General features: G+C 34.7%; 1 protein-coding gene across 2 annotated transcripts in view; it reads right to left on the bottom strand.

Moving 5' to 3' along the window:
- The window catches only part of LOC100650408 (SAM and SH3 domain-containing protein 1), a 387188-nt gene that overhangs the window by 33586 nt on the left and 341435 nt on the right, over positions 1-12167 (bottom strand). The window lies entirely within an intron of this gene.

The following is a 12167-nucleotide window of genomic DNA, read 5'->3' on the forward strand; positions in this document are numbered from 1 at the left end:
TTTAAAATCCACTAGTGCCAAGTAATCCCTAAAACATTTTTAAAAAATTCAAATCACAAATATATTTTCTGAGTTCGATAGTCTATAATTTATCAACGTGCGCTGGCAGCAGTTTTCAGAGATCAATTCTAAACCTGGCTATCCATGCGCGCCTGATCGACGCGTAACATTTAAATTGCACGTAATTCAGTAATGAATTAACGCGTTGAATATCGACCGTATAATTTACGCGCAGCGGTTCATTTTCGTTCTACGCTTTTATCGGGAATCGGCGATTTTAAACGCGAGACACAGGAAATGCACAATCAACGAATTATTCATCCAAAATGTATTGTTTTTTACATGTTAATCGTGAGCATTGATTTATTTCGATAACGGTTTAGTATTTAATTGCGATTCTCTTAATCGTAAACGTACAGTAGATTCCCTTATCAAATAAACACAGTTTAATTTATATTTCTGAGATAAATTTGCTTACTGAGGTATCTGATAAATTCGGTTACTTTCGTTTAAAAGCAATATTTTACCACTTATCTGACAATGAGTCATCTCAGATTTATAGACCGACCGTTCTATGGTTTGGACGTTTCTCATGATAATTTTCTTATTACATTCTCTTGATGGTTCGCGCAATTATTGTCAAAATGTTAAAAGAGCTAGCTTATTAAGGACGATGTTGATTATTAAGTGTCCAGTTGAGAATCATGGTGCTGTGACTTGTTGCTAGTTCAAAATAACTTGAATTGTATTATGATATACTATAATTGAGTTGTATTGACATTTTTCATAAAATGGTGTCTTGTATTTCTTATCACAGAAGATTCGATATATTTCTTCAAATTACATATCTTGACCGAACGTAAAGTCATAATCCAGTTAAATGAATTGAAAGCACTCGTTAACTTACATTTTCGGAATTTTCAATTGTAGTCAACTAAATATTCAAGTACACATGAAATGTTTTGCGAGTAGTTGATATCGTCTTTTATTACAATAACATTGAGCAGTGCAGTATTTTTTGGACACGTAATTTTAGAAATAGAACGACTTCATAGATTGCTTTTAGTCGTAGAAAGTTGGATTTATAAAGGACCAGCAATAATCCTGGAAGTCATGTCCTGGAACAGCACGTGTTTGTCACGTGCAGTTACCAACTAAATTGTATCCATTGTTCGCCACTAAGTTACTGAAGCGACTCAGAAGGGCAAGAAAGTGCATTTTGTCTTCTTCCATTTGCGCATCAAAAAATTGCACCCTCGCAAATACATCGAACAAAAATCTATGACAGCACAAACTCACCGATACAAATAGACTAACATTGACATAAGACATAAGATATTTTCAGAGAAACGAACGGAGCTCCATAAATATTTCTTAATAAATTCACATCATGTAACTTATTATTAGCACTTAATAAGTTGCGCAGCACACGGTCATTTTAATTCACAATAAAATGATCAACTTTATTCGAAGGTTGCAACTGCTTCCAAATGGTTGTTGATTTGAAATGATTGTTATTTCGTGCCACAACAAATACGCTAAAATGTTTCACGTTCAATGAACCAATATTCTAATTTGTATCGCATATTTATGATACGCACGTAATTAGACATCGTAATTCATACATTTCACACAATGAATTGTATTAGTAAGTGCAAAAATAAATAAAAATTATTGAATATGTAGAAACACTGATAGAAGACAACTGCATAAAATATCATCGGTATGAATTGTATTCATAGTAAAATTAATATAAGCGTAAGTAAAGGGAAAGAGATAAACATAACGAAAATTACGCCAAGTTGGAAGAAGAGCGCAAGCAAAAATTAAAATCGAGCTTAAAGCGAATGAAAAAAAGGGAAGGGAATAGAGAGAAAAATATTGAAGGAAAAGAAAGAAGTCGTCATTAAGGAAACGAACACGTGGAAAGAGCTGACTGAGAGTTCGGGTTGAAGAGTTCGATAGAGAAGAGTGGCAGAAAGCAAGGGGTAGCGCAAGAAAAAGGGCGAGAAAAAGGGGAAGGAAACGAAAGGATTGAAAAGGACCTTCGCCAGAGACCCTGAAGGCCAGCACTGATATCTTGTTTAATTAAGCAGACTCGAAAGTGTGGTCCGGCGTCTTGTCGTGGTAAGAAGCCGACCTATTGTGAAACTCAAAGCTTCCATCGGACGGCACTCGCCACTAAAGAAACCAAACTACCCTCTTCTTTCGTGGCCTCTCCTTTAGCTGCTCTTGGTCATCTTACTGACGAATACCGACGCTGAATTTTGCATGTGTAAATATACATCCGCGTGATCATGATGGTTTTCACGTTTTTTATTATATTTATACATATAGATAATAAACATAGTAATAGCGATAAAAAACAACATATGAAAAATATATATAAATAATTGGAAAAAATCATGGATGGATTATACTATAAGAACTCATTTAATGTAACATTTTGTGCGATAAAAGTGGAGTATTAAGAATTTTATTTAGAAAAATGTGTGCGATTTAAAATTTATAATTTGCAACAAATATCATAACTTCATTTATCTTTTATACATACTGTAAAATAAAGCTCTCGGTAAGCATCTGTGTGTTCGGGCTAATCACGAGAACCACTGGATGGATTTTCATGCGGTTTTCATCGCAGAGATTTTAAAGAGCATTTCTCGAATAAGATTTACGTGCGTGACTTTGGGGCGGTTTTAAACCATGGATCACTACGATATGACCACAGGGGGCTGAGCAGGAACCGAAAATACGAACAAGAAACAGGATATTCGCTGGGGCGATTTTTTTCCTACTGTCGTGTTTTGTTTATAATCCCTACGAACTATATCTTTCCCTTTTCAGCTTGCGGCATGTTAGGAGCTTAACAACCTCGTTGTTTGACAATCGGCACCATGTTACGGATTCCAGCACGTTTATCGAGTCGATCGAAATTCACGAAATCGTCAGCCACATTATTAAAAGAGATTATACATATAGGATCTTGATAAATGAAAGATGTTTTTTAAGATTTATCAACCAGAGCGAACTTGTGTCAGAAAATGATTAGCATAAGGAATCAAATAGAGAAATATACAAATATTTGTATTTGCCAATATATTTGTCAATCTCTCTTGAAAAAAGAAAGAAAATAATAGAGGAATCTTCATTTGTTAAAAATCCTAAAATCTAATGTACATTTTCTTATAAAGTACTTATTTATAATGCTTGCTTTTACAATGCTTTGTTTTCAATGCGCGAATCGTTAAAAGTAGTTCATTAAAAGCATCCTTGTAAACTTAACCGCGAACGTGCTAGAAAATAGGGAAGATTGGAAGCTCGGATTTCTCTGCAACTCTCACGGAAATTGCTTATCGGCGCGGTGCTTTCTGGCTGTCCATTTTCCCCGCAGAAAAACCGTTTATCCCACACTTTTCTCAATTGCTCGTGCTCCATCTCCGACACGTAATCAAGGATCGACACTTATCCTTGCACACGTCCTAACAAACTGACCGGCGAACCATATTGGTCATTAGCGCTTACGCTTTTCGTTAGTCGTTTTAGCCTTGCCATTCTGCTGTCTGCAGATGTTAACACCAAAGACAACAATGTCTATACTATCGCAATTAGAACACAATGTGCCTGATTTTCTTTCGATTACTTATTCTTCTATTTTTATCATTTCCAATAATGATCTTTTCTACCATTTTTTTCTTTTTTTGCGACTACCGTTTCTTTTCTATATATCTTTCGTATATATTTGTTCATTTAGATTTGAGCACCATCGTCAAAAGGGTAATTTTTGATGGAAGAATTTAAAAAATAGAAAATAACAGTTTTTTGTTTAGGACTACCTCGTTCGTTATAATATCGCCTAGAGAGTAAACTTTTTAATAACAATGTTATTTCTTTTTAGAAGCGTTTTCATGAAATTTGGAAAATGGTTTTAAAATTGAACGAGAAAACGTCTCTCCGCTCTATTGGACTTTATGACGATACTAGTTTGCTCGAGATTAGAATGAAGAAGTTCTACGCAGAGATGAATTATTATACAGATACAGCAAGAAGATATGTAGCCGTAGCCGAGTAACTCAAAATGTTAGATTCTTGAGTTTTATGTAAGCAATTCTGTCCTAACGAGTCCCGCTTTTTATGCAGCAACGAAATAAATACCGCCGGAACTTTTCCTTTTAACAAAGCAAATCGTCCCTGCTCCGGCAAATTGTATAAATATGTTGTACAATCGTAACGTTTACACACCTCATGAAAGAAGAGGGATCTGCTGGAAATTTCTTTACCGAGTGAAACGGAACAAAACTACGTTCGTAAATACGAGTAAACAAAAATTAAACTAGCTAAGTTTGTTTCTTCGGACTAAAAGAATACCTTACTTATGTAAAGTGTTTTATTTATCTTAGATTGCTTCTCTCAAAATTATTTACTCTTATCGATACAAAAAACTGCGTCAAAGTCAAGTTGCTTAGTTCATTCAAGACCAAATTTTCAAATTCGAACACATGTGTGTGTTATATAAAACATTTTGAAATTTCATTAGCAACATGGCGAGACATGGTTGCCATGATTATATAAGTAAAATTTGAAACCGATCTGAAAATGTACTTAGAAATTACGAGATATTTACTACAAACATATATTTAGTAAAAAAAAAAATTAGTATACAATACGAACAATCATTTTAAACATATATAAGTATTATATATTAAAAGTGGCTGCATATTATAACTCACAGAAATTTTACTCTACTATATCTCTACCAGAGAAATTTTGCAAATTCCAGTATAAATTTTCTCATGCTTCCATAACATACTTTCTAAACGATACTTTACATGATAGAATAATAAGGATCAAATAAAAGATATCAATTGACTATGGCAACAGCGACAGGTCAAAATTTATTATTGACTGATAATTGATCAAATACTTTTGTGATCGCTGCGAAATATAGATTCGCATCAAATTTCCAAACCTGTTTCAAACTTTACCAATATAATCACGATAATCATGCTTGTCCCATTACAGCGCTAATGAAATTTGTAATATATTCATAGAAGGTCCAAATACTTTCGCGCAGCCATTGTATATTCATGATCGCAACCGAATTAAGAAGAACGGCCGAAACGCCGCATAAACGGGTTTTCTGGTCATTAGGAGGCTTTGTTGTCCGGCTTAACTAATTTAGGAAAATTCGCCTTTAACGGCGGCCACCAATTTGTTTCGCTGATGCGATTCGACGGTGACGCGCGTTGAAAAGAGCACGAACGCGTTCAAACGAACCGTCTAGACAGTCCGCAATCGATCAACCCCACTTTAGAGAAATCTCGCCGTGGAAACGACGACGACGTCGTATGAACTGCGTGCCGCGTGCGTGCGATTCTGTGGAACGGTGCGCAACTCCACACCGCGAGAACACTAGATACGGCACGAGTCTCCACGCACAAGGCGGCACAATTCTGACGTTTCTTTCTTCTATCTTCCTTCTTTTTTGTTTTCTTTCTTTTCCTTTATTGATGTTTCATCTGGTCGTGTACATTTACTAATTAGAACGAGGCTGCTCGAAAAGCACGTTGGATACGCCTCCGGTTTCAGCTGTACGCGCTACTGCTCAGACAAGAAAATTACAGGGACCGTGACATTGAGACTTTCATTGGGACGCAGCAGGCGAAGACAAAGAGGGCGTGCTGCTGCACGGGAAAGGACGGAGGAAGGATTCACGCCGAGGCTGAAAAGAGAGGCTGAACGACGGCCATTCCGTAGGCTCGAAAAAGGTGACGAAGACGCGCAGATCCAGGGGAGAGAGAGACAGATGCAGAGAAAGGAAAAAGAGTTCAAGAGACGACGAGGGTGATATACTATATCGATCGCACCTGAAACACCCACCTTTTGCTGTCGCGGTCTGGTTGCGTCGCTTTCCTTTCCATCGTCTCTCTTTTTTTTGCCTTTGTCCTTTCCTTTTTTTCTGTTTTTTTCTTTTTATTTCCCACCCTGTGCAATGTGCATCGATAAAAAACACTGGAGGGCACCGAATCCTCTTAGCGCTCTCCGCAACATTTTTCGATACACCGTAGTTTTGGGATTATTGGGAAGAAACAACCACGGAGTAACCATTGAATGGATTGAGACGTAGGGTATGTTTACATTTTCCATAAATGGCTTTAAGAAATTTGATCTTGGAAACGATGACGGAACATTCGACGCGATATATTTCGTTACTTCTGAATTCATGAAGTTAACGTATGTTATTTGTATATGGCAATATAGCATTTGGGCAAGTTCAATTATGGCAATAAACAGCTGGCTTGATGTAACCGATCGTAACCACAATTTAACCATCCCGAGAATGTAAGATTAGTCTAGAAACAGCGTGAAAGATTAGGAAGACGAAGCAGAAGCGATAAAGCGTTACGAGGATGCGATGTGTAATCGCAGCAGGGTGGTAACGGTGCACGGCCAATGAATATGAAACAGTCATTAGCTCGCCAATCCGGAATCACTTAGAAACGCGCAGCAGTCGGCAGACAGGGAATCAAGCGTAGAGGTTGTCGGTGCATTGAAATGCATTGCCTCGAGGTCGTTCGTAGACATTAGAGGCTGGTATTCGTGTGATTATCGTATCCTAGGAATACGAGCAAACCTGGTACAGGAACATATTCTGCCACTAGGACGCTAGGACGATCTCTCGAGCGATAAAATCGACGGCTGCATTCGCGCGTTCGTCCACTTTATTGGCCAGTTGTGGATCACTGATAACAGTGATAACGCAAGATTGTGCCACGGCCGTAAAGCGCATCTCGCCGTTGTTGCGTGAAGCTGTTTCGAGCATGCGTATCGAGTGCTTTCAAGAGCTGATCAAGGGATAAATGGAACTCTCGCTGCCTGTACGTTTCCACGCTATACCATTTGGTTAAACAATTTCGTTTTACGAGTAGAAAATGCCAACTTCGCAATAAAAACGGTCCCGGTGGACGGAAATTGTTTGATTCGTATCTTACGGGTTTGAATGTAATGATGGTTGCAGATCGAAGTGAATTCGAGATACAGAGTACGCTTATAGAATAGACGAACTTTGATTTTGCAAGGAATTTTAATCATTTCCGTCAACTATGCGATTTAGGATATTGAATTATTATAGGAAATAGAATCAATATGAATTACACAATTAGCTCAAAATAGAACATAGTATTTTGGGGATTTGGGATTTGGGATTTGCAGCGATTATTGCAGAGAAAAGTAAATATAGAATTTAATGTTTATAGGATGGAAGAATTATTTTTATAATTTTCAATCATTTGTTGGAGATCTTTTAAAAGATTTTTTTCTTATAAAGCAAATAGAATAAATAAGAATTGAAATAAAATTGTATAACATAACTTACGAATTCTTCTGTGAAAAAAATATATTCCTCGTTAGAATAATATATATATATATATATATATAGTTAGTATATATATATATTGTGTATATATATTGTGTATATATATACACACAATATTTATATATATACATTATATATATACATTTTATAAAAATTTCTGACCGAGTAAATCTTATAGTTTTCCTTTTAAAAATAGAAATTAAAGTAATTTTAACTAATATCAAATATAAAGTTATATTTTCGTGTACAAGAAATGTAGTATAAGAACGCGTTTTATTAAAACGCCTACAATAAAAATCGTCAAACGACTACAATAACCTAAAATAATATTTGAGGGAAAAAGAAAGAAGAAAGGGGGCGGGGAGACGAATGACATCGCTAAATAATTCCTACTATCTGGTAATTGTGATACAGTGGCAGCTGGTGTGCAGCAGCCTCATGGCGCTATTTCGTGCATATCGGCCACTTAACTGAAACGTAAGAGAACCAAGATAACGTATACATGTCAAGAAGGCAAAGAAAAGAAGTTGAAGTACAAAGCATAAGCTATAGTATCATGGAAAATACGTTTCGATGAAGGTTCTCATTAGTGTATATAAGGAGGCACAAACAAACGGGCTTTTATTTTAATGACGTTACACAGTTTTACACTCAGATAATTTGTTGGAAATACCATACAAAGAACGTACAGATAATTTTAATGCGGAAATTGATGGACTTTTATCTTAAAAATGATGCAAATACGTCAAGCACAGCTGGACGTCAGAAACCAGTTATAAAGAGATCCCATTCAACCATTATTAAGATGTATAATAAGTGATATCAATGAACAATAGAAATCATTGAATTTCATCCTCCGACTTCCCAGTCTTCATTCTCATCCACATAATCTGTGCAATTTAAATATCAGTAAAAGTGTAAATTTTCACTCAAGCAATCGAATGATGCTAGTACCATATTACATAAAATACCTATATTTCGAATCTATTTTTTTGTAAGAATATTTATTTATTTATTTATTTATTCAGAATTTAGTTCCATTGTCCTCGAAGAACGTTTAAGTAGAAACTTTTAAGATTGGCAGTAAAGTAAGAATTAATAAAACTTAAGTATATGAAGCTCCTAACAAAGTTGTTATACTTGCTAAAGTTAGTGACAAATTTTATAACCGAATTTATTTATTTTTAGACTTCGTTGAAATTACAAAATGTCATTAAATGTACGACTACGTATGACTATATTTTATTTCATGAAATGACAAATTATTTGTAGCTTTTACAATTTGATTTGATTTTAAATTGATCAGAACACTAATTAAATGCTACTAGACTTTTTAAATGTTTACGAAATGTTGTCTACGCAAATAAACTGGATTTGATGCAAGGACAGAAATAAGCTAAAATTTAATCATCAATCTCAGTTAACGATTGTTTCACACCGGACTACAACAGTCTTGCACTGGAATTTAGCACATGGGATATTTAGCGGCGATTCAATGGGGATCGACAACAGGTCCTTAAGACGGTCTAAGTACTGTTTGAGTATCAATCCAAGTTTTGTTATTTCAACAAACTATCGTTTGGAACTCGGCGCTCCCTCCTGGCTTCATAGTCATTCCAAATTCTCTTGCCCTAAGTTAAACGATGTTCTACGAACTAATGAAATGTACATGATAGCAGTCCTTCGATTCGAGCCGAATTCATCGATTTGCTACTACGGTTCACAGTTAACAATCAATGAAATCATTATGAGAAGTAACAGTTGAGTCGAATTAAATATATCGATTAAAAAATATCCCCATATTTTCAAGTTATAGTCTTCTTTTCCATTGGCAAATATTTTTATTCTTTGTGATGCCTTGTCTTTTTTTGTTTTATGTAAATCTCTCCTCTGGTATAAAAATTTCTAACAAACTGAGGAAAAAGCAGAGATCTCTGATTTATCTGGTGACATTATTGTCATAATATGCTTATTTTATTAACAATGTTTCCCTCATACATTTTACGAATGTTGTTTAGTATATGTGACTTATTTAAAAGTATTTCTTTAAAACTTATAAAGCGGTATAATATTTTATTAATTATCCCGTAATACTTTTCAATAATTTTCCTAATTACGCACTAATACTTCCAAGAATTTAGACAGGAATTCTAATATAAATTTGAAAAAGAAGGAATTAAAACACTAACAATAACCAAAATTATGAAAACGCAAAAGCTCAATTATTTTGTGGTCAGTTACACGAATGTATACTACGTACAATAAAACGATAGAAAGCAACAAAAAGTCCTTTACTCAATCTAATAATATTTTATTTGGATTTTAAATAATACAGCATAATTTACATTACGAAAATCAAAGATACACTTCCTTTGCTATTCAAGTTATTCCTCTCTGTATTTTGAACGGGGGTATCGAATACAGAAACGATTCTTTTAATGCAATGGCTTGGGTAACAGGTCAACAACTGAGTGTATTTTACGCCCTTACGAACTTTAGTATTAGCATATAAAGCGATCTAGTGCATTTTATTTATGTTTAAGTACACTCTTCCATAAATTTTTTCGTTTGTACGACCTTTCATGTAAATCTTTTTATTATTTTTTTTTAAATACAAGCTTTAAACAAATAATCCTCGATAAAAGCATGTTTTAGAAAATATTTATTTTACTCGACATGACATGACACACTGGAATTATCATAGTAAAAATATTTTTCATTTTAGAATAAAATAAATAATGCATTTATAAATAATTTTTCTACAATTCCGAAATATATATATTAATAATCAGAAAATGAGGTTTCTCTTTAATCATATAGTTTAAATTTTGTTTAAATGTTCCTCCGCGAAATGTAGACATCGAAAGTTTGAAATAATTTCCACTTCTAAAATTTCTCCGTCCGCACAGTGCGTCCCCTGGTGAAGCTGCTCCGTCGTTTTCAGAGTTAATTTTATGTTGGAGGTAAGCTAGTGCGCACAAGGGTGCCACTTACATGTGTACATTTTAACAAACTGTAAATAATAATAAGCTTGTATTTTTAACAACTGTAAATTCCGCGTTTACCTCTATTCTTAAAGGATTTACTTGATTCATTTCCTTAAGAATAAAGCATTAAAAATATAATCTACGTCATATTTGTCGTAAAAGTCGATAACTTTGAGTATTCGAAAAGTAAAAATGTGAAAGTAATAAGTAAATAAACAAACACATAAATAGGCAAATGGATATACATCGTCCATTGATAGTTCACCTGTTAACCACGAGTTAATTCCTTTGGACATAATATCTTCTTCTTTTAGAAAACCTCTACGTGTCATTTCATTTCATTAAAAATAAACTATATTACGTAACATTTGTAACAATTGAAATTAATTTATCCATATTAACCCCTTAACCTACAACTACGGGCATAGTCCGTAGCACGATGATCGGGCCAAACGTAAATATTACGGGTATAGCCCGTAGTATGTACTATACAAGTCGTGCGAATGGCTCGAAGTCTGCGCGAACTAGTTTACATTTTCGGCCCAAAATTCTCGAACGTAAATCGTAGGTTAAGGGGTTAATATTTAATTTTCTATTTATAGAAAACTCTGGTTACCAGGTTGACATTAACATGAGACCGTCATGTTGCTAAAACTAATTTTATTTACTAAATAATATTGCTGAATAATAATCGATATCTTTATAATAATATATTTCAATTATTTTCGAGTTAATATAAATGAAATAAAATGTTGCATAATTGCAAAATATTAATCAGTTTCTACGATTTTGTTTTTACTTCTTACGTCTGTAGATTTTGTACATCGTTGAACAAGCACAAATCGCCACAAAAGTTATTCTTCGCACAGCAGATAGCGACTTCAACAATACCTTATAAATTTAGAAGTATTCAAAGGGGAATTCACGGTTGCGTAGAATTTTACGAATTCGCAATGGCTCGATATTACTGGCTTTCAGAGATGCTTTACGCAGACGTAAAATATTAAGCACTTTCTTCTCGATGGTAAACCTGTGTTTCAAGTTTTATGAAAACCATGTCATATCGGCTTGGGTTACGCGTTAAAAATTTATAGAAACCATTATTGCGGTTACAATTTACAATTGCAACTGAAATTATCCTGTGAAATATTAAAAGAGCCTCTGTTATCATCAGGCTAATCTTGCAATTTCCCCTTTTATGGATGGGCTGTTAAAAAGAAGCATAAGAATTAACGCGATTAAAGTGATTTCCAAGAAGAAGTCGAAACATAATAACTTTATTTTCATTTAGATTTTAGAGGAAAACAATTTTATGAATATTAAGTTCCATAAGATTTTATCCTTTTTTTAAAACCAGACCAGAATTTATAAAATTATTTTATTTTTTACTATCAAATTAACGTTTTTTATTAGGCAGGGCTGTGTAGTAATGTCAAGGGAATCTTCCGCAATGGATAGATGTATTTACAATGTCTATGAAAGTAAATGTACATTTTATCATTGGATTTGCATGTGCGTCATTGAGTTACTGGCAGCAGTCAGGCCAAAACAAGACGAATAGCAATGTGTGGTCAGTGGCGTGGACAAGAGACAGGCGTATTACTGTTGACAGTCCACGATATTCTGCTCTGGGGTCAGAATCACGGTTCTGCACGTATCCTCCGAGAACTCGTCGGTTGCCTTCCATTGCAGCTACCAGGACATCCTGCCAGCCAGCGAGACGTAGCGTGGACTGTGGTTACGATAGCGAATTCATACACGGGTTGTGGTTGTCTTGTCTATATGCTATTTATGATAATAATGCAGAC

Source organism: Bombus terrestris, chromosome 9, assembly GCF_910591885.1.
Source record: "Bombus terrestris chromosome 9, iyBomTerr1.2, whole genome shotgun sequence".
Classification (NCBI taxonomy): Eukaryota; Metazoa; Arthropoda; class Insecta; order Hymenoptera; family Apidae; genus Bombus; species Bombus terrestris.